At 37.0% G+C, this 23,696-nt stretch overlaps 1 long non-coding RNA gene across 1 annotated transcript; it reads right to left on the reverse strand.

Moving 5' to 3' along the window:
- Nucleotides 1-2,257: 2,257 nt before the first annotated feature.
- LOC138015691 (uncharacterized) lies at nt 2,258-22,987 on the reverse strand. Its single transcript, XR_011125604.1, has 5 exons — nt 22,635-22,987; nt 22,342-22,430; nt 14,977-17,224; nt 11,848-11,946; nt 2,258-2,838 (listed from the first exon to the last, which is right to left on the reverse strand). It is a non-coding gene; the product is annotated as an uncharacterized lncRNA (long non-coding RNA).
- Nucleotides 22,988-23,696: the final 709 nt, after the last annotated feature.

Genomic DNA, 23,696 nt, shown 5'->3' on the forward strand with positions numbered 1-23,696 from the left:
GGAAGGACCCTGGGAGCGCAAAGTATGCCCTAGAAGCTTTAGGAATGTTGTTTCAGATTTATGCATTGCTGTCACCAAAGGATGCACATGAACTTATTTGGCACAGATCTGCACTGGTATCAGGACAGAACATTCCCTTAGACTTGTTGCTGGAATTTTTCAATCGACTGCTAAAAGAGGTGAAACGAAACATTGGCCCCAATGCAACAAGTCACAATGCCATTGATCGCTACTTTCATGATATTGACATAACAAAGCCTGCCCTTGACAATTTTGATCGTGAATGTGGTGTTACTCGGCGACCAGGGCATCATTCTGAAATTGAAGCCATGTCTGATTTGCACAAAGTGGTTACAGAGTTGATTACTCAAAGAGCATTTTGTTTGACTCCTGGACGTAGTTATGGACATTTCAGAGATATTGACTCTAGTCTCTTGGATGGCTTTGACCTTAATGCCATGTTTCGATGGATAAACAATTACAAGAAGAACATTGTAAAGGCAAGGCATGCACGATAACTAATGACATGACTTTCACATCAATAAGGTCCCTTGGTTTGATGTTCTAGAAATTAGTGAATCCAAGCAACATACAATACAGTATTTATTAATTCTCCCCACAGGGCTGTTTAGATTAAATATACATCGGGTAAGAAAAGGAAGAAAAAAAACGAAATAAAATATGTCTAGTTAAATTGATAATTAACACAATGTCATATGAAAGTCATATATACATTCAAAATAAATCACCAAAATCAGAAATCCCATGATCTCTTTCGCCACAATGCCCCTTTTGTGCTCGTAAGCTATAAAACTGAGTGCGATTTCCTTGTAGCAACAGGGAGACTATTCCAAGCTTAAAGTGCTCTATTCAATGTTATTCACTAAAGTGTGTTGTTTCAGACCCATACCTGTTCCTGTGAATTTTCATTGACCTTCCACTGGATGCGTATAGATATATTACAGATTTTCTACAACTGCACCTTGTCACCTGAAAAGATTGTCAATCATACTGCTGATGCTTCTGTGTTGATTACCAGATTGATCAACTTCTTCCATACAAACATCAACATCCTCAAATTCAATTTCCTGTGATATGTAATAAGACTCTAAGTCATCTCTGATATCCCCCCACTCTGCAATCATTATATCTGACTCCTCTTCGATAGTTTCTGGAGTTTGAAGTTCATTACTGTCAATGTCACGAAATATTTTGTTTATAGCAGCAAGGATTGCTCTGCCATGTTTCTTTCTCCGAATTTCAGCAAATTCCTCTGCATGGTGTAATGTTTTGATCTTGTGACAATTGTCAAGTACGTGGTGTATATGGAATGGTGTAAATTCATGCATAAGGTTTAAAGATGCTACGGCACCTGAAGTGTTGCAAATAAGCAAGTCTTTCATGTAAGCAAAACGTTCTGCTTGAAGATTTTGCTTCTCCTGTTCATTACCTGAGCTAACACTCTCAGGTAAAGCAACACTGTTGTCACAGCTAACATCAACACCCTGCAAGGAATGTTGTGGACATGATGTATCTCCACAATTACGGGCACTAGCACATATGTCGCAACATTGACAACCTACCACTGTAGATTGAAAATTCCCTGGAAAATGCTTGTAAATGAAACTTCTTCGACATTCATTACTGTTAATATACTATTTGATGTCATCTGAACAATAAGCCCCTAAAAGTCCATTATGTAAAAGCAAGCATGTACTTTTTTCGCCATCCCGTCCAGCCCTCCCACATAACTTTTTTGTTTCTTGATTGGCCAAAATGAACAACAACTCAATGTACGTCTTTACAGTTTACCCCCATCCCGAATGCTACAGTGCAGGCAATCACTCTGGTGTGGCCACCAACTTCACAAATGTTGCTCAAAATGTGCTTTTTCAGTGACACAGATGTTCCTGCATGAAACACATCCAACAACCTTTCCTTTGGATTTGGTTGTCCATTTAGAAAAAAACCAGTTCCAAGGCTTGAAATACTAAGTACCATAAAGCACACTGCTTTCTGGTTTGACATAAAATCATTGTCCTTTTACAAGCAACTTTCTTGGTTTTTAGCTCTTCTATCAGAAATTAAAAAATAGTAGAGACTGGCACATTCTTGAACATCATATTGAACATCAAAACTTACATTTGGGCTTTCTGGACTACGATCAACAATGTGACAAGAACATTGTTTTTAATTTAACGTCTTAAAAATGTCTCGCCTGGTAGCAATGGATGCAGTCGCTGTCAATACGATTGTGGGAACATCGCTTGTTAATGAATTAAGTTCGCCTACATTTCCATACCATGTCCTGAAGGGCACTGCTCTCTGGTTAGATGATTTAGACAGACCCCACTGACTAATGCAGTGTGCTTCGTCGATAGCTATTGCCACCAAAGACCGCCGATATTCATTGCTAGACATTAATTTGCGCCATTTGTTGACGCTCAGCATCTTCTCAGGCGAAGCAAACAAGTAAGTGAAATTTCCCTTCTCCACTTTCTTAAGGATCTCTACGGATTGTTCATCGTGCAGTGCAGTAGCAGACAAACCCAGGGATTTCAGGTAGGCGACTTGATCTTCCATCAGCGTTTTTAGTGGAGATATGATAACAATATTACTGCTTCCACGTGTTCTTTCGAAGACTTGATCGGCTACGATTGGAGCAGCATAAAAGATAACTGACTTTCCATATCGTGTAGGAAGGCTTGCATATATATTTCTTTTCCTCCCAAAAGTTCTTTCAAACATTCTTCTTGCTCTGGATATACTGGATATGTTTTGCAAATACGAACGACAGCTCGTTGGAAAGTCACGCTCAATGACACACTGGACGCCATTCTGAAAATAAAATCAAACAAGACTGCCGTTTGGTCAGCAGAAAGGAAGAAACTGAATTGATGCAAAATTATTCCGGAACACAATTAGCGTCGGCATTACACAGACGTCACTCTCCCCGATTTTTTCCAGGGGAGGAGGCGGATTTACACAGGCTATTTTTTCCTTTGTTCAGGAATGAAACTAGAATTTTTTTTCTTAACTGGAATTAAATAACAATCATCTGTACTCTTTTTGGACAGAAATAATTGATCTGTTTGCTGGTTTGTTTTGCGTTAAAATGCGAGCGAACAACAGGTTTTTTCACTCCGTTTGCCTAATTGCTTTTCGGTGCAATTTCACTAGAAAACTTGAACCATTTACAGACTTAAAAAAAGTTGATAAAATCTCTGTTAAATGTTCACATTTTCTTTGTAAATTACAATCTCTGTAAATTTGCACATTTACAGAGATTTTGTAACCCCATAAAATGTCTGTAAAATTTAGCAGATTTGCGACCTTACGATGACATAAAATGTGTACAAATTCTCAATGAAATCTATGTAAATTGAAGGAAAATTTTACAGAGATTTTATGCGATAAGTACAAAATGTCTGTAAAATCTCTTTGCTTTCTCTGTAAAATTTACATCAGAAAAAATCTCTCAATCCATATAAAATCTCAGTGTTATCTCTGTAAAAAGTGAGTGAGAAGAATGCATGAAATGTCTATAAAATGTCTACAAAAATGTGAAATGTTTTTAAAATGTTGGTGTTTTAGTGCACAAAATCTTAGCAAATTGTTCACAATATCTCTGTAATTTAAGTATTTAAAACCTGACAGAAGGCCGTAAATGTCAATAGAATGTCTGTAAAACTGGAGGGGTAAAGTATGTGAAATGTTTTTAAAATGTTGGTGTTTTAGGGCACAAAATCTCAGCAAAATGTTTGCAATATCTCTGTAAAAAATAGCATTTAAAACCTGACGTAAGCCAGGAAATGTTAATAAAAAGTGAAATGCATGAAAGGTTGGTCGATTTTACGTCAAAAAAAAGGACAAGCTCTAGAGTTTGTGAATGCATATTTTTTTTATGTCAAATCTAAAAAATTAATAATCATTTGTTTATATTACTTTCAATAGAATCTAAGTGTACAATTAAATTCTTGCAATAAGTACAATTAAGTAATTCAACTAACAACATCAGTTACAATGGGAACTTTTTCTACAGTGCCAAAATGGTCTTCAGATTTGAAAAAACCCACGCCCTATGAACGTGATTTGTCACCCATAATTTATAGCTTATGAAATGGTACAATGTATACTCGTGAAATTAGGGAATAATTCCACTTTCGTTTTGTCCTAAATCAAATAATTTTTCTTGCCTTAAGGTAGCTCTAAACAGTATTTCTCAAAGGTTTGGATATTACAACAGCATCAATAATTTTTCCATTGCAAATGTTTATCACATAGCACTCGGTAGAAGGTCAAAAATAAAAACCTACAGCCTTAGACTACATGTGGAAGATTCTTTCAGACCTAAATGTCGTTGCTATGGCAACTACTGATAAAAATACTTCGCTTGTTTTTGTAACCTACCTGAGTTCTAGTCGGTGTTTCTAGGTTTCTACTCGGTGAATTTTCTTTGTTTTTGGGGTAACAGATTGCACTTCCAAGGAGTTTCAACTGACAAAGCTACAAGAAAATCTGTACGTAATTTTTGGAGGAATTCGCAATTTTCGTTTTTGAGGCGTATTACATTAATGTATGCAAAAAAAAGTAGACCCAGGGGCAGATCGCGGAGGCAAGGGGAAGTCTAAACGGGCAAAAGAAAATGGCGACAAAGAAAAGCATAGTATGGCGAAAAGAGCCCCTGGCGACACGCTCTTAACAGACCAGTTCCAAACAGCAGGGGTAGTTCTCAATTCTGATTTGTGCCAGAAATTCTTTGTGTTTTTCTGCCCAATCAGAGGTCAGCAGGCCGTGAAGTCGTTTCGTGTCTTCTTACACGGAAATCACTTGATCGCCATACTCGCCTCGTTCGTTTGGCAAGGTTTTGCTCGAGGAGAAAGTCTCAATCACATCACATAATGTACAGGAAATCGTTCGGATTATCGGCAGAGAAATATGCTGGACCTTTCGCAGGTATCGTTACAGTCGCGTATTTCTAAGTGTGCGAGGTTTTTGTAAAGATTTCCTCCCCGTTTCACCTAAGATAGCAGTGATTAATTTTGATCTAACAATTGAATTATTTTGATTCTGTCCCCTTTTCCTATTCGAGGTATTTCTAGATTTCTTACATGAATTGCTGTGGCAGAAACTTTGCTAATATCGAGAAACTCTTGATCGCACGGGCCACAGTGGTATGTCGAGCAAACAGCATGTAACACGACTTTATTTTAATGCTCGCCAAATTCAACGCTATCGAGCTCGTCTCTTCACGATATTGTTCACGATGAGCCACCCGAAAGAAACAGTTGACGACTGTTGTCGAGTGCGTTCTTACGTTTTTATTAACAAAAAGAGAAAGCGAAACCTTATGGGGAATTTTTGAGAATACTTCAAGAAGTTTTCGATCAAAATTAAAAGACCAGGCACATGATCGCTGGTCTTTCTCGTGGAAAGGGTGGAAAGGGTAAAATCAATCTGGAAAAAAAAAGGTCACATTTGATATTTCAGCGAACCACTTGTTGAATAGAAGACACCCCCTTTCTCCTTTGAAATCGAGCCAAGGGGATGCAAAAATTTCTTGTCACTTTGACAAGAAAAAATGTTATACAACTCCCTTTAAAAATGTACCAATTAAGCAAATTCCACCATCCTCGGTGGTGTCTTGTCCTGGTGAGTTAAGAAATCACCATGAGGAAAGCACCCAAACACCAAAATCAGGTTGCCACTGCTTTCCCAAATCAAGCAAAGAAACATTCGTCAAGGTATGCACATTTCCGATACTTATGTATACATACACACACTGCATGTATGTCGATGTAAAAACACATGTTTTATTACACTGACAGTGTACTAGAAAATAAAATTTGCCATCGTTGCAATGGCATATCCTTAAGTTTCAAGTTTATTGTGAATTACTTAGTTTAACTTACTACACAGGATGCCACATCCTTATTCTTTAGGAGGCTTAGAACAGGTGTTCAACCGAGCTGCCACACACTCCACCTGAGCCACTCTGAAGGATAATGAATCAAGATTATACAACCGGAAATAGAGTTTGTTAGATTTGGTCAGGTTTATCTCAAAAGTTCGTCCAGTGTCCTTCCCTGATTTGTTTGGAAACAAGTGAGAAGCGTTCTTTTGCATTCTTAAAGGGAATCTTCAAAAATTATGCAGTGAAGTTTTTTCATCTTTCAGCTTTTTCATAAATATTTTGAACTCTACTTCAGTTTAGTTCTTTCTCACATGATCTACTGGGTGAGGGAATTGTGATATGATTTCGAAATCTAAAAAAACAAAATACTGCTCACTGAATTGGTTTTCGAGATACTTTTCAAAAACCAAGTTTAAGAGGGTCTTTGAGTAGCACTGTACCATTACCATACCAAGAGTTGGGACCCAGCAAACACCCTTTAAAACATTGCCTCACAATAGTACTACACATGTATGAAGCTGTTGCGAGACTGAGTAAAGCCAGACAAACTTTCTACAGGTTGCGAAGAATTTGGGACTGTAACGAAATTAGCAGGAAGACGAAAGTTCAATTGTTCAAAACAATTGTCAGAGCAGTTTTGATATATGGCTGCGAAGCTTGGAAACTTACGAAAACAGAAGCAAAGTAGCTGGACGCTTTTCAATACAAATGCATGAAACGCATACTGTGAATAAGATGGCCACGGACCATCTCGCACCAACAAATCCAGGAGACCACAGGAGTGAACAGAACGAGTGATGAGATCAGACGCCGAAGATGGAATTGGATCGGGCATATATTGAGGAAGAACAGAGAGGAGCACTGTGTTACAGCATTGGAGTGGAGGCCAGAGGGGAGGAGGAGACCAGGTCGACCAAAAACAACATGGAGGAGAATGGTTGAAGACGAAAGGCGAGTAGCTGGGTGGCAATCATGGACGACTGTCAGAGCTTTAGCAGCAAACCGAAGTGGATGGAAAGAAAATGTCAAAGCCTTATGTGCCTTATGGCACAAAGAAATATAGAGATAGAGAGATGAAGCTGTTGCAGTTGCCCTTTTGTAAGGATTGGAGTAATCTTTTTCCATTAAACACACGACTATTAAGAGTGGAAAATCCTTTCAAGCTTCCTCAAATTGAGAAAATAATTTATCTTTTTATCTGTGACCACATTTCTGTCATCCTGTAGAGTGCTCTTTTCCTTCAAAGATTTGTCTATCTAGATTATGTAGCAGTGACATATAGCATTTTGAGTATGATATTTATGCTGATTTCAAAACCCAAGCCGCTAGACACAGTTGAACAACAATAATAATAATAATAATAATAATAATAATAATAATAATAATAATAATTATTATTATTATTATTATTATTATTATTATTATTGTTCAACGTTGTCCAGGTACGTACTTGTACTACTGAAAGAGTATGCTTTCTTTTTGTGGGAAATATCAAATAGCAGATCAAATCAGTTAATAATGGTTCATTTTTTGTAGTTCTATTTTGTTTCCCTAAACTTAAATATTGTGCTACTTATTCTGATGTGTCCAATAAAGCTGATAAACTAATAAAAAATACTGAAAGAATGTGAATTAATTATTAAAAGTTGTCACATTTTTGGGATCTTTGCTGAAAAGAAAAATGTCAAGGTTAAGAGGTACAACTCAGAATACTATGTACTACCTGGATCCAAACTCATTTTACTATTGGAGAAGATTTCTTTAAGCATTGTTTTAGAAACCTCAGGACTCTGTTGTTGTTATTACTGTCTAACACACAGCACACTTTTGTATGAAATATGAAATAGCAAACAAGGCTTTCCTTATAATTAGAGCAAAATTAATGTTGCTTTAAAACATTAATGACAAACCAACTTACGGTGCTCATAAAATATTCAGTCTCTTTCCTATGTTCTTTGCAACTGTCTTTAATTCAGATTATTGTCCATTATCCAAGTAAAATTATCTCAAAGGAATTGCCAGCATATTTGCACAGCCTGGGTATTGCCCTTTGCAAGGCTATTTAAAAAGAACACATCAGCTTTTACTTTGGCAGCATTCAGAAGCAAACGTTTGCTCTCGAGATTAACAAAGTTTCAACCACAGCAATTGATGCAAGAAATCTAGAAATACCTCGGCTAGGAAAAGGAACAAGAATAAAAATAATTCAATTGTCAGATCAAATTTAATCACTGCTATCTTAGGTGAAACTGGGAGGACATCTTTACAAAAACCTCGCACACTTGGAAATACGTGACTGTAACGATACTTGCAAAAGGTCAAGCGTATTTCTCTGCCGATAATCCGAACGATTTCCTGTACATTTTGTGCTGTGATTGAGACTTTCTCCTCGAGCAAAACCTTGCCAAACGAACGAGGCGAGTATGGCGATCAAGTGATTTCCGTGTAAGAAGACACGAAACGACTTCACGGCCTGCCGACCTCTGATTGGGCAGAAAAACACAAAGAATTTCTGGCACAAATCAGAATTGAGAACTACCCCTGCTGTTTGGAACTGGTCTGGTAAGAGCGTGTCGCCAGGGGCTCTTCTCGCCCTACTATGCTTTTCTTTGTCGCCATTTTCTTTTGCCCGTTTAGACTTCCCCTTGCCTCCGCGTCTGCCCCTGGGTCTCCGAGGACGTTCCTAACAGCGAGCGAAAGAAAAAGCCTATCCATGTGCCAATTTTCAAAAAAATTCACCGCCTGGAACGCGCCCCAGATGCGTTTTTAGATCACTCAAAACCCTTGTTTTTAGTGACGTCATCAAAATAGAAATTCTTCACGTTACGGCATTGCGCATGCTCTCCTTTCGCTTTCTTTGCACTCTTCGCACGTGCTAGTTGAAAATTAGTCGAGAAGTAGAAGCTTATTTTCCCTCACTTCGGGGAAAAGTATACCTAAGTGTTGTAATACTTATGGAAATGCGTTTTAACTTGTGGCTTCCTCCGCTGCTTTGAAGTGTTCAACGATCTTGGCTAAAATAGTGGGCATTACTAGTTGTTGAAGATGGAGGCAGAGACAATACGCCAATAAGCCCTTTTGCTCCAAACTTCTCGAAAACATTCTTAAGATCTCGATATGAAATGCCACTTCCGGCTATTTTTTCAGCAATCTGTTGCTTGATGGGAAATTCCGCGTTTGTTGGATGATAAAGAGTTCCTCGGATCGTCTGCAGGAGTTCCAGCGACGATCAAGGTATTTCATGTCGTTTTCGGCGTACTGTGTTGTTGACATATTTGCTGTCAACATGTCCTCTAAAATGTTCAATCGGGAGTCAAAGACTATTCTTCTTAAAACTCTAACATCCTCCATTGCATCGTGTGCGGGGAATGGTTCATGGAAAAGTGTCTGAACCATCCGATAAGACCAGAGAGGAATGTTTACGTTTCACCACGTTCTTCATCACTGGGAGAGTATCAGAAAAGAACACGTTAAGACAGGAAAGTTTTTCACAAAGTTGATGTCCACCTTGACGAAGAAGGGTTGGCGTATCGAAAACCTGAGAGTTGTGCCCGATTAAAACCGTATGAATATTATTATCGCTTTTAACACGCCTGACAGTTTTCTCTAAGTAGGTTAGAAAATTTTCCAATGACTGTCCAAGTGACACAGTTTCGACTGGTTGATTGTCTTTGAACAGGGTCCTGACGCCTCTGACTGTTCGGATACTTCAACCATTTACCCTAGTAGCATGAATATCTACATCCCTCAAAGGCAATATATACTCGTTGAAACAGTGCAAACCTGATTGATCAACTGCTGAGAGTTGACATATTTCTGCAGTTTCTCCAGACATGTTTGTTTCAATATCGTAAATGACGAAATTGTAAGCGTTGTTTCTGTCATAGGGAAATTTCTCCGCCACTGGTCAGGTCGTTAATTTAGGAATGCATGTTTCAAACTTTTCAGCTCCTCACTTGAAATTTTCAAATCGATGATGTCAGATTCTTGGATCAGTTTGGTAGAATTGTTTGGATCCAGGTAAAGTCCTATTCCACTTTGGTATGTGTTCCCTTTCTTAGCTTGTTTTTGACCATCAAGATTTAACGTCTGCTTACGTAGTTGAGCTCTTTGGCGTTTTAAATTAATGCTGTTTTTTCTTAGTTTGTCTTGGGTAGACTTGTGATCCATCCTTTCAATGAAGCTGATACAGTGTATACCAGGTTCAATATTGAGGCTCTCAAGTGTTTGGCTAATGTACTGATAGGTTTATTTGCGAGATGCCACAGGCCACTCTGAAGTCATTACTTTCACTTGCACCATAGTATCTAATTTTGGGGTTTTTTGAGCCTATAACACTGTTTAGGGCCTCATTTCTCTGCGAATTTGCCCCAGGTGATAACTTTGCAACTACTATGTCAGTACAATATTCATCAAAAGTTTTCTCCAGAGCTCTCCTTAAGTCATCGCCATAGAGATCTTTGCCATAGGGTAAGTCAAAGTGTTTATAGTTAGTAGGGTCTTTTTTGGCACCACACCAGGATTCATTGCAAACGAATGTGGTAGAATGCTTTGTAAGGATTTTTGAAGGGCTGATGGATTTCCCTTATTTTGAGACACGCTATAAGTAAAACATTTGATCAAGTAGTTGATAACTTTCTGTTGGCTTAGGTTATACAACCTTGTAGTTAGTGATCTTTTGGCATGCACAATGTCTGTCCACTTTTCTACAGAATAAGGGACCTTCTCTTTATATGTGCAGCTGTTGTGGAGTCTCCATCCCTGACATAAACAGATAGTTTGACATGAGAATTTAGGCTTTCAGTAAACAAATGGACTGCTGCCATAGGCTCCATTGCATTTGATGATGCTGTATGATTGAGTCAACAATTGTGTTGCTTGGCTTCTTTTCCAGTTTTTTAGCATTTGTGCAAACCCTGGAGAATTTTGTTCTTGTAGTATAATCCATTACCTTCCCATAGGTTAAACCCATGACTGCAGCATGACCGGTTGACGAGTTATACCCCTTTCCCCGTTTTTGCCAACCCATGTCATATGAGCAGACGATATTTTTTGCAGCTTTGGTCATCTACTTTTACACCTTTTGGATGGCAGCATTTCTTTCGTCTGACATTGCAGTTTTGCAAGTTTTCTTTGTTACTTGCTCTACTGCAAGCCCAATCTCATTTTCTCTACTTTTGAAAGTTACTGGATTCATTGAGGTAATATTTAATGTACACAGTAAATTAGTTAGGTGGGTTTCACCGATTCCTATATGAAGACACCCAAGAACAACTCTTGAATTAACATCGGGACTAGGAGGACCTCTTTGACCACTCTTGTGTTCACTGGAGGTCTTGACAACATTGACCACACACTGCACAGATAACTGAGAACACTGAGGCTAACCCATATTTTTTTTTCCTGCTTTTATGTTCCACAACGACAAGTTGGCTGAAAATGAAGTGGCAATATTGATACTCAGGGAAATCTGATACTTTGTTGTGGCAGTGTGTCTTCTCTCTTAATTTGGAAAAAATGAGCACAAGTAAATTTTCGCAAAAACTAACAAAATTTCGCAAATGCAGTGAATGCAATTTGTGGTCTGTGGACAATTTAAAACTGCTTGTTGGTTCCAAATTTACCAAAAACATTTTTGATGCTACCAATAGACTTACAATTGTGGGACACTTAGTTTAGGGTAAGGGTGAGGTTTTCAGAACTTCCCCAGATATTTAACAACCAATCCCTGACTATTTATGGCTAATTGCACATGACAAGTTTTGTAATGTTTGGAAGACTTATTTCATGAGGCTTATCAACCTCATAATTGTTTCTTGGAACCCTGTTAATTTTATAGTCTCAACGTCGAGTGTACTTGCCATAAAACTTAGAATTCATTTTGACTTTTCTTTAGTGTTGATTTTCTTTGAGCAGAAAATGTTTCTTCTCACCTGCTCAACAGTGCTGACAACATTTCCATTAACTTCTCAAAACATCCAAGTCCATGATTCTACTTCCATGAGGAATGCAATTTTCCTTCTTGCTTGTTTCTGATAAAGATCCAGATGTTTTAATGGTAATTATATTATATTAGCTTGTAACTGTAACAGAACATTTGTTGGAATTTTAAAATTAATTGTCCAAATGTTCAGGTATAATCATGTTGACGAGATAATTAGCTATGAGCTACCTGTGGTATAATACAAAAGTTCGAATTGAGAACTATTTCAGAGCAAATAAAGTCTTGATGAAGCACTTGTCTTAAAACTTTTAGGCGAATTGCTTGGTGTCATGTATACCGAAAACAAGATTTTAAACCACACCTGACTTAAACGGGTTTGTCTTTCCTTCGGTGGGGACCAATCCTCGACCATTTCTTGAAACTGTAATTTCCTCTTCGCCCTCCACTCCTTTATCCCACGAGTCCTGTCATCAGTAATTCCCCTTCGAGTTGGTTTCTTTCGTGAAAACCGCCCCTTTTCGTCACGCAATGATGGTTGTTTTTCCGGTGTCAGTTGCGCCTTTGCAGACATTCCAGCTGTTTTCGGTGTTTCATCGCCCAAGGAACTAAAAGCGAAGCCTCTAACCATAAAAAGTACACCGTGACCACTCTGCGACTTCCTTCGCGTACGATAACGACCGTCTTCTCTATCTGTTGGCGCGATAAGTACTGCGAATTGGCTCCTCAGTTTAACCATGTCAGGAGAAGACGAAAGAAGTGTATTTTTAAACACATTTTTCGGGACAAAAAGGATAGGATTTTTGTTTTTACTTTTCCCTTAAATACTCGCGCGCTCGCGCCATTCTTACCTATTCCTCGCGCGCCAAAAAAACTGTATAGAACCACCTTAAGGCTTATGAAATTATTTGATTTTGGACAAAGCATGTGTGAAATTATTTCCTAAATTCACTCATCACTATATGATAACCAATACAAATTCATCAAAATAAGGAATTAAATATATGCAAGGCATTTCATTATTATTAAATTAGTATAAAAATCTGGCTTATGTTACCCCAATTACATATATTTTACATAATACTCTCAATAGAATCTACAGTAAGTACATGTATATGAATAAAATTCTTACTATAAATTCAATACAAATAAGGAAGAAATATATATCTATGGAATTAAATTGGGATAAATGTAAACATATCAGTGAGTCTTTAGTAACTGTTGTTCTTACACTGAATCACTACCTAACCATCTTTGATATCAGCCAATTCTGCTTAATCCCTATGGTCAAAAAGGGGTACAAACACAGTAGTTCACCTCATTGAATTATTGATTTGAGTGGGTGACGTCATTTTGAGTTCATAATGTGCAAATTTTACTGATTTCTCAATCTGAAAAAATATCCCACCAGAAACACAAAATGCAATGAATTATGATTATAATCTCTACTGAATTTGCAAAATTTTTGAAAGTGACAAAATTCTGAAAACTACAACGGTTTGATCATAGTAACACTCTAAACCTATATGTACTCTCTGTATACACTATAAATTTTCACACAACAATAACAAGGTTATCTTTGGATATAACCGTCATTTCATATTTTGTAATAACTTTTTTTTAGAAAACAGTTCTTTTCCCAACAGGATCACTGAGGCTTCCTTACTGTAAGATTGGCCTTTGAGAATAGTAACCTCCAATTTAATTAATTATTTTGTAACTTTTACAACACTTATGTCACTATGTTTTTTAGCTTGCAGATAAAAATAATAGGGCTGTTATCAATATCGATGCAATTCTTTGTGAAACCTGAAAGAGACTAATGGCGGTCGCACGAATAAATATACATGCTACAAACAATAATATTATAAATTATTATAATTTTTATGACGTGTGGCCCCACGAGCATTTTGATGGCAAAACCATATGAAAAAATTCCTGTATGAGGGCCCTATGCAGTCTGGAAAAAAGCCATCAGGCCCTGCTAGGTACACATTTGAAAGTTCAAGCAAATCTGATAAAACAAAAGCAAGCCAAACAAATATCCTAATGACCTGTTTATCAAAGCGAACAAAACAAATCTACAATCCTGGTCAAAAGTCTTGGGACAATTCCCGCTTTTGCCCCCTCTCCCCATTACAATGTTGATTTTTGACGGCCTCCGAAATCAGGATCCGTTCGTCGATCGCTTGCATGTTTCAACACTGTCTGTTGGGGAGGGGGGGGGGGGGTGCAAAAAAAAGGAAGCAAAAGAAGAACACGCATTGCTCATATACATGTAACAATGGAAGCATGTACAGCAAATTCTCTACTCTTTGCCCAAAATTTTGACAGGTGTCCCAAAGTCTTTTGACCTGGATTGTATGTCCTTGGAGAGGAAGAAATTCTCAACTTTATCTAGGCTCAAAAACAAGAAACAAAGAAGAATAGGAATCATAAAATTATGATATAATGCTTATTGACTGAGTTTAGGTTTGGCTGAAGGGGAAAATATTTGGCCCTCGGTCATGGCACACAGACCTCGCTGCACATGGTCTTTAGTCCCTGACCTCTGGCCCTCCTACTCAGTCAATAAGTACATAACATTGCTTCCTCAAAATATTTCTATATACATTTACAGATATAATACATGTTTCATTTAAGTATATAAAAACACAGTGCCTATATTAAGTACATGTACACTGTACATGTAGGTGATTATACAGATGTGTGCCATCTAATAATTGAGAATTATTTCCTTACATCATATCTCGCTATAATCACCTTGTGCACTAGTTTCCTAGAGTCCCACAAAAGTGTCCAGCCAGAGCAGTCAATTCGTAACTTTTGTTCACTTTTCTGATAAATTTCATCAGAATCTAGAAAAGAACTACCAATTTGAAGGTTTGAATGTAATGAAATGACAAGTCTGGCCCATCATTTCGTACTAGTGGCAAGCAAGCAGAGATTTAATCAAGAATTGTATATATCAAAGTACACATAAGAATGAAGTTGGTTTCGATGTCCCTATCAAGAAACCTTGAGGGCATGTAATTGCATAGGATAGAACAAAAATAGCCTTGGGTTCTGCAAAAAAAACAAACAAATACAATTACCATAAACACTTGCAGATAAGACACACCTTTTCCCCAAAATAGTTGTTAGAAATGGGTGGCGCTTATTTACAGGAAGATCTGAAAAAGGCTGCCTCTGGTGGCCAGTTTTCCATCTTTGCATCCAATTTTATGCCTAGTTACATGTACTAAACTACAAACGTTCCGCTCATGTTCTTGTTGTAATGCAAAAATCTATGGGAAAACTGTGTTGAAGAAATTCCTGTCAACAAATACCAGAAAAAGATCAATCATATGTCAAAGTTGGTAATAACGATGTTCATTACATTAAAGTGCTAAAATTACAGAAAAGTATTTTCTGTTTCAATATTAGTGAATAGTGAGTTAACGTTCGATGAACAGTGGATGAACTTGACTTCTAAAGACTAGACTTTGGATTTCTTTTGTTTTCTGTCAAAAAACTTTTTTCCCTAACTTTGAGCTGCTAAAGTCAGGGTGTGGTTTATCTCCGGATTTACAGTTCACCCGCCAGTTCAGTTAGGTAATACTACAGGGTTCTTCCTAATTTTCAGCGCAACAGGTATGGCACCTTTTCAAACCGGTAAAGCAGTTGGTTAATGTTGGACGTTCTGCAAAGGATAAGCGACTTCTGAGCGTTTGCAAGCGGAAATAAGTGCTCTTACAAGCGGTAAATTTTACCATTACCGCCTGATAAGAAGAACCCTGATACTAGCACACTAAAACAAATTAACCGCATGGATTACCTGCATGGTTATACCTACTTTTCACGGTACATTGAACTGTATGAGGTGTGCCACCCGCCAGTTCAGATTGGTAATACTAGCATACTACAACAAATTAACCGCATGGATTACCTGCATGGTTAGACCTACTTTACAAGTTACATTGAACTGTATGAGGCATGTCACCCGCCAAAATACTACATAGCATACTATAACAAATTAACTGCATGGTTAGATCTACCTTTCAAGGTACATCGAACTGTATGAGATGTCAGTTCAGATGAAAAATACTACAAATTAGTATACTATGACAAATTAACTGCATGGTTAGACCGAATTTACAAGTTACATCGAACTGTATGAGGTGTGCCACCCGCCAGTTTAGATGTAAAATACTATAAATTAGTATACTATAACAAATTTACTGCATAGTTAGACCTACTTTACAAGTTACATCGAACCGTATGAGGTGTGCCACCCGCCAGTTCAGATGAAAAATACTACAAATTAGTATACTATGACAAATTAACTGCATGGTTAGACCGAATTTACAAGTTACATCGAACTGTATGAGGTGTGCCAACCGCCAGTTCAGATGGGTAATACAAGCATACTAAAACAAGTTAACGGGATGAAATACATGCATGGTTACACCTACTTTTCAAGTTACATTGAACTGTACCACCCGTGCCACCCGCCAGTTCACATAAAAAGTACTGCATAGCATATTTTAACAAATTAACTGCATGGTTAGACCTACGTTTCAAGTTACATCAAACTGTATGAGGTGTGCCACCCATCAGTTCAGACGGGAAATACTACATAGCATACTAAAAGAAGTAAACTGCATGATTAGACCTACTTTTTAAGTTACATCGAACTGTATGAGGCGTGCCACCCGCCAGTTCAGATAAGAAATATAACAAAACTAACTGCATGGTTAGATCCACTATTCAAGTGCCATAGAGCTGTATGAGATGTGCCACCCACCAGTTCAAATGGAAAATACTACAGAGTTTCCTAAAACAATTTTACTGCATGTAATTGAGTAGTCCTGATATTACATTGATCTTTAAATCATTGTTGCCACATGCAGATGTGTTTATTAGAGAGAATGATATCACTTGTGTTTGATGTATTTGCCACTGAACGATGACTAAAAAATTTCCTCAGACTCAAGGGACAGTGAAACCTTTATTGGTTTTTGTCAAAAAACTTACAGTATATGAACAGAGAAGTCACTGATTGTTGCACTGAATATCTCTCCCTTGTATTCACCCAGTTCAATGTGAGGGCACTCGACTCTTCCACAATTACCTGATGTCTGGAACAAATTCACTTGACCCAGTTAAAACAGTTTGACCTAATAATGTTCACAAGGTATATCCAGAATGGCAATGAAACCTCTACCCTCCCAAGTTTTGACACAAAGACATCAATAATTATTCACAATTGCATCACAATTTGCAATCAGCACTGTCTGTTTCTTGCATCTCAGGAAATTCTCTCCACTTAAATTTCAATGCTCAATTTCCTTTAGCACTGCATCTTCTGGTTGAGGTACATGTAGGCCCTGGAAAAGATTCACACCAGTCAATCAATCAATTTATATAATTTCATAATATTATTTTCGAAGAATGATGTAACAAATCACTTTGCCATTCATAAGCAATGTTTCTGTGTAAGTGAAACTGAATAATGAAGCTAAAGGAATTGTCGCAAGAAACTTGTATTTTGTACATGTAATAAAATCAATAATAATTATTTATTGTTGAATTTTTCATAATTCCTTATTGATAATGTCTGAATTAGTGTTTGAAAGGTACAAGTCAAAACAATTTTGCATTTCACTCATAAATTTGCTCTTTTTTTGAGGATGCCTGGGCATAAAGCGCTAGTTTGTGAAATTTCCCATATCCAATTAAAACAGTGGGCCCAGGTGGAAATCTTATTAAGAGCTTGTAAGATCTTGTAAGAATCTTGTAAGATGGGTGTTAAGATGAAAATCTTAGTAAGATCTTGTTTAAGATCTTTGATCTTAATAAGATCTTATTACATTTGCTCATCAAATTTTCTTCCAAAATTTAATGTTGTTGAAATTTTAAGATCTTGTAAGATCTTAACAAAATCTTACAAGATCTTAGGACCATCTAACATGATCTTACCATAAAAGATCTTACAAGATCTTAGTAAAAATCTTACAAGATCTTTCTTCATTAAGATCTTACAAAAGATCTTAGTAAACATTTTACAAGATACATGTATTAGTAAAGATCTTAAAAATCTTACAAGATGTAGTAAGGATCTTAACTAAGATCTTAGCAATGATCGATCTTGCAAGTCTAAGTAATGATTTTACATACAGGTACATGTAAGATCTTAGTGAAGATCTTACAAGATCTTAGTACACACCCTACAATATTGTGCATGATCTTTGTCAAGATGTTGCAAGAATTTATAACCTTTTTCTCTCACAACAATTTTATTCTTTGAAGATGACCGAGACAAGGACTTTCTTCAAACAGTACTTGGTTAAGGAGTGTGTGGACGGTTTCAAAAAAAAAAACATGAAAGAAAAGTCAAAGATAAAAAATTACTGGAAAATCCTACTGAAACAGCTTGATTTTCATAATAATGTGTGACCAACAGAGTCTATACTTCAAATTTACACTATTTTACCTACTATTCTACTACTTTTGGGATTTCTTGGCATATCCCCAGGTTGGAAGTATTGGAATTTCTGGTAGCCAAAAGGTTGGCCAGCGGGGGCTCACGATGGACTTAAAATTCTGAGGAACTTAGCCTCTTATTACAGGAAGTCACTATTTTGGCCTTCAATAAAAGGTTTAAAACACAGCGAGTCCGCCATAAATCTTGTTCAATTTCCGTTCGTGAGTGCAAGAAATCGAGTCAAGTTGGAAATGTTGGTCAGCAGTCACAAGAAAGAAGAAGAAATTCGGCGGTTGATCAGGAGGCGGTTGATCAAGCGATGATTCAAGCTTGTATTTTGGTTGTTTTACGCGTGAAAAGCGCTGAGCCAAAACAAGGAAATGTTGATATCAACTCCTTTACAAGAGGTAAGCTGTAACTTTGAGAGGATACTGTTAATTTTTGATTCTGGACTGTCTCTAAAATTTACGATTTAGTATTCAAATATTTTTCACACATCCAATTTATGCCTGTATTAATCACCCAGTAGATAAATTAAAAATTTAAACAATTCCGCAGCTTGATAATACAAAAGGTTAAGCAAATGACTAAATGATTGGAGAACGTTTCCACAGCACATATGATTTAAGAGCTCTCCCACAGTGTCCTTTTTGATTAATGCTGCTTATTACTATGGCACTCAGTGCATCAACATGTACATGTACTACGTGTAACTTTATGTTGAGATAATTTATTGACCTTTTGGACAAAGATAGGTAGCTGTGCAAAAATCTGCTTTTCAGACATTGATCAACTGGATCAACTCTGGACGTGACAATGAAAATCATGCTTTCTTTTAATTTAAAGCTTTTGCACTTTAGCTTCCAGATCACTAGAATTCAATTAAATTCTGCAAGTAAGAAATAACTTTTCTTTACTTTCCATATATTGGTATCTGCTGAAGCCAACTTGAAGACTAATATCCTATACCAAAACCAAAAATTTTAACAATAATTATTGTAAGTCTACAATACAATAACTTAAAAGGGAGGATTGAGTATCAATTAACTTAGTGAATTAAGTATGAAGTAACATAGAAAGCAAAATTGAGTTAAAATACTGGTAGTATTTTCTATTTAGCATTACTTTGTAAATTCGAACACACACAAGGAAAACTTTCAATTTAGTCTAAAACATCATTCCAATATACCATAAAAATTATACTGTTTTTAGCTTAATGCCTAACCCACATAGTTTCAACATTAAAACTGTTGCCTTAAACCAATCAACGTTTTTGATAGTGGAAAAGCTAAGCTGCATAGTCCGGTTGACTATTCATTATTTCCTTATGTTTTTTATACAGGAGCAATAAAAGATAACATTGGGGAAGTGTAATTTTAGAAAAAACGGAGACAGTTAAGGCTATCACTGAATCAGAAGTGTTTAGATTCAAGATGTAAAATATGTCAATAAATCTTAGAAATAGCTTATAAAGCAATTAATTAACTTGGCCTGAAAATACACCTTTTTTTGGTTGGAATTTTGCCCAGTTTCATTCTAAGTTCACTCTTCTTTTGCGATCATTAAAAAAAAACATCAAAGTAGAAAGCAGAACTTATCAACAAGAAATTAGATACGAGAATCCCACTTTATTCTATGATCCCTTCTTTCACAAAAGGAGTGTGAATTATAGTAAAACAAGGTTTTTTGGAAGGGATAGAATACCTCAGGACCCCTCTTAAGCATGAAAACACCGCAAGCCTCTTTTTGACTAACCTTGAACTCGAATTGAAATATTATGGGTAATTCAGGTCAGACTTTAGTGTGACCCGAATTACCAGTAATATTTCAGCTCAGATTAGTGGAAAAAAGGCTTGTTTTCATGTTTGTTAGGGGTCCTGAAGCACTTACATGTAGTGCATTCAGTCTATCACTTCCAAGTCTTTTCTTTTTGCAATGTATTAATGTTGTTCTTATGATATTGAAAATTGCACTATGTTTGAAGAATAAAACAGTTCATGTACTTAGTTTTGCTTTTTGCTGTTCAATAAAAAATAATACACAAAAAAATAATAAATTGTGCAGCATTTCTTTGTAAGGTAGCATTAGAAGGGATAATAATTTGTGGAGAGACTGGCGGCTATGACAACAGATAAAGACCTGAAGGGAAACTAAAGTGATTACATTAATAGTGAACAAGGATTGAAGTTATTGGGAGTTGACTTTAATTTGCAGATAATGACACCACAAGACAGCATCATTGTTGGATTTGTAAAAATATTGCTAGTTGTGCGAATTTACTAATGAGAAGCCTGCAAGATTTGCTTCTTTTTGCAGTTACTGGAGCACAGATTATGTAAAACAAAACAACTCCAAATAAAGACTAATTCCAAGTGACCAAAAATACAACTTGCTTTCTTGTACCTGCAGAAAGCCCCCAAAATTTATAAGTTTATCGCTGGTAATCTTGCAATATATTGCCCAAGATTCCTGAAGGATCTTGTAAGATCAGGAAAAAGATTCTTGGAAGATCTTAGCCCCACAACAGCTTACAATATCTTGTAACAGTCTTAAAAAAGAATCTTGTAAGATCAATGTAACATTCTTAAAAAGAGATTCTTAAAAGATCGTGTAAGAATCTTGTAAGATCTTAGATAGAATCTTACAGGATTCTTACAAGATCTTATCTAAGAACTTGTCTAAGATCTTATAAGATTCTTACACGATTCTCATAAGATCTTGTAAGAATCTTCTTAAGAATCTTACAAAATCTTGTATAAGAATCTTGTAAGATCTTGTAAGATTCTTAGTTAAGGAACAAAGTAAGAGCTCAAGTTCTTAAGAAACTTATTAAGAATCTTAGTAAGATCTTAATAAGATTTCCACCTGAGGAGCAATCATGCCAAATATTGTCCCTTAAAACAAACGTTTTGAGATATAAAAGTTCTTCAAGATGGCTTTTTGTGTATTGTTATGAATTAGATTAAGTACTCATCAAATAAAATTTGAGGTTTTGGTGGGAGAAATTGCAATATTAACTGCATCACAACATGATTGGTATATTTAGATGGCTAGCTCTACTACATAACAGTACATGTACAGGGTTCTCCCTACATTTAGTTTTCAGCGCAACAGGTATGGCACCTGTTCAAACCGGTAAAGCAATTGGTTAATGTTGGACGTTCTGCAAAGGATAAACGACTTCTGAGCATTTGCAGGCGGTAATAAGTGTTCTTACAAGCGGGCAATTTTACCGGTAGCTTTATAATGTTTCATGAAAAACGCTAGTAATGCAAATGCTTTTGAGTAGTCTACTATGGAATACCCCACAATACAATTGAATATTTTTTGTTGTTTAGGCTCACATACATGTACATGCAAACAAGCAAGTGACAAGTAACAAGTGAGAAAGCTTGTATACCATGTCATAGGAAATAGTTACATATCACCCTGTACAAGCAATGTGGAATACAGCCGAATATATGCTGTGCAGTTATTGACTTATTGGTTCAATATTTTATGATTTGGTATAAAGGGCTTCACATTACTGAACATGTGACATTGTTTGGACATAAGAAACCAGTGAAGGTACATGTAGGTATACAGGTGACAAGGGAGTAACTACAGAATAACCGGCCACTATTGTGCTGTTGCAGTGGCATCGTTTGAAGAACAAGGCATCTGCAAGTGGCGAAGAAGGGGCTGGGTATACAGAGATCCATAGACATGTATTAATTCCCTATTCGTTATTATTGTTATTGCCTTAAATGGCCGTAATACAATATAGAGTGAAACTACTAAGGGAGTAGGTCTGCAAAAGTAATGACTGTGCTGAGGCCCTCCTTGGCGTTTTCGGGAACGAGGGAAGATGGCTATTTTGAACTGGGGAACAGAGGAAAAATGACAAAATGTCTTAGGGAACATGGCGACATAAACAATTTTAGAGAGCAAAAAGCTGGAGGAACAAGGGAACCAAATTTAAAAATAATTTTTGGCCATTTCAAGTTAAATCAGGTTTGTATCAGTAAGATGACGACATACCGAAAACTCCTCCGGCAGTCTTTTGCTTTTCGAATCTTTTGAATCTTCCCGCCCATTCGCTAAATGTAGCTGTTTGGCCAGCGGCGGGTCTAATTTGCAGGTCGCAGGTCGAGGGTTGCAGGTCATTGTTTCACTAATACAGGAAGTATCCTAAACATTCATGAAAGCTAACCTTCGGCCTAAAAACGTTTGTTTAGGCCTAATTAGGTCTAAGGTTAGCTTTTAAGAATGTTTAGGATACTTTCTGTATTGGTGAAACAATGACCTGCAACCCGCGACCTGCAACCTGCGACCTGCAAATTAGACCCGCCGTTCGGACAGAAGAAGGTCTATTTTTGTCATGAAGTCTTTACCGATTAACCCTTTCGGAGACTGTCTGAGGTTGAATCATGCCACTAGCGTGTATCTTTGTGGCGAATGCTGATTCCCGTGGACGACGTTCTCACCTGAATTGTCGTTGCCCTTTCTTCCGGATTTCGTCAATGCTTACTGCGTTTATTTGGTGTAATGAGTGCTATTTCACCCGCACAAAATGTTAAGGAATCGCAAAGATCCAATTCTGGTCGTCCAACAAGGGAAAAAGAGAGGAAGAGCACATACATTGATCGCCCTCGCGAATCTCAAACCGATCATTCAAACCTATCTCGTTCCCAGGGTCTTTGCGGCGGGCCAATGCAAAATGGCGGACAAAACTGTTGCATCATGTAATTATAGATCGTTTTCACTGTCACGCAATAAAAAAAATAAATCGAAAACCATCCAGTGGAAAAAGTCAAGAATTTGTGATATTGTAGAAGATAAATGAAGAAGACACTTCTCCAAGTTTTAGGAACGTGCGTTTCCCCAAACTTCAGATATTCGTCGAAATGTTTCGCAGAAATTTACAGAGCCCAGTATGAAAACGCCATGTTGGTGCACATCTGTGGTGCACCAATATGGCGGCCGGAAAATAGTGTCAACATCTGTTACTTACTTTGGCTATCTAGGCGAGTGATCATCTGTACTGAACAGACAGCTATTTACTTAAGCACTTTTCCTAATGCTTTAAATTCTAAAAGGGCGTGAAACCATGATATAAATATATATTTCTCAATAAACTCAATCGTCGCCTCGTGTCACGCACGGCTATAACTCAGAAACTCAAAATGCTCTGGTTTGCAAACGAAGCACGCTATTGAGCTTTAAAATTGTAAATGGATACAAATTTACCGCCTCTTATGCCTGATGAGGATAAAAACTTTCGTGGCTCTTTAGTTTTCGATTTTAGAAAATGATGACGTCACGTGAAAACGATCTATTGTGAAGTTTCCACAACCCTTCTCTCTGTGCCAACATCCAATCACAAACCGTTGCAA

This window comes from Montipora capricornis, chromosome 9 (assembly GCF_036669925.1).
Source record: "Montipora capricornis isolate CH-2021 chromosome 9, ASM3666992v2, whole genome shotgun sequence".
Classification (NCBI taxonomy): Eukaryota; Metazoa; Cnidaria; class Anthozoa; order Scleractinia; family Acroporidae; genus Montipora; species Montipora capricornis.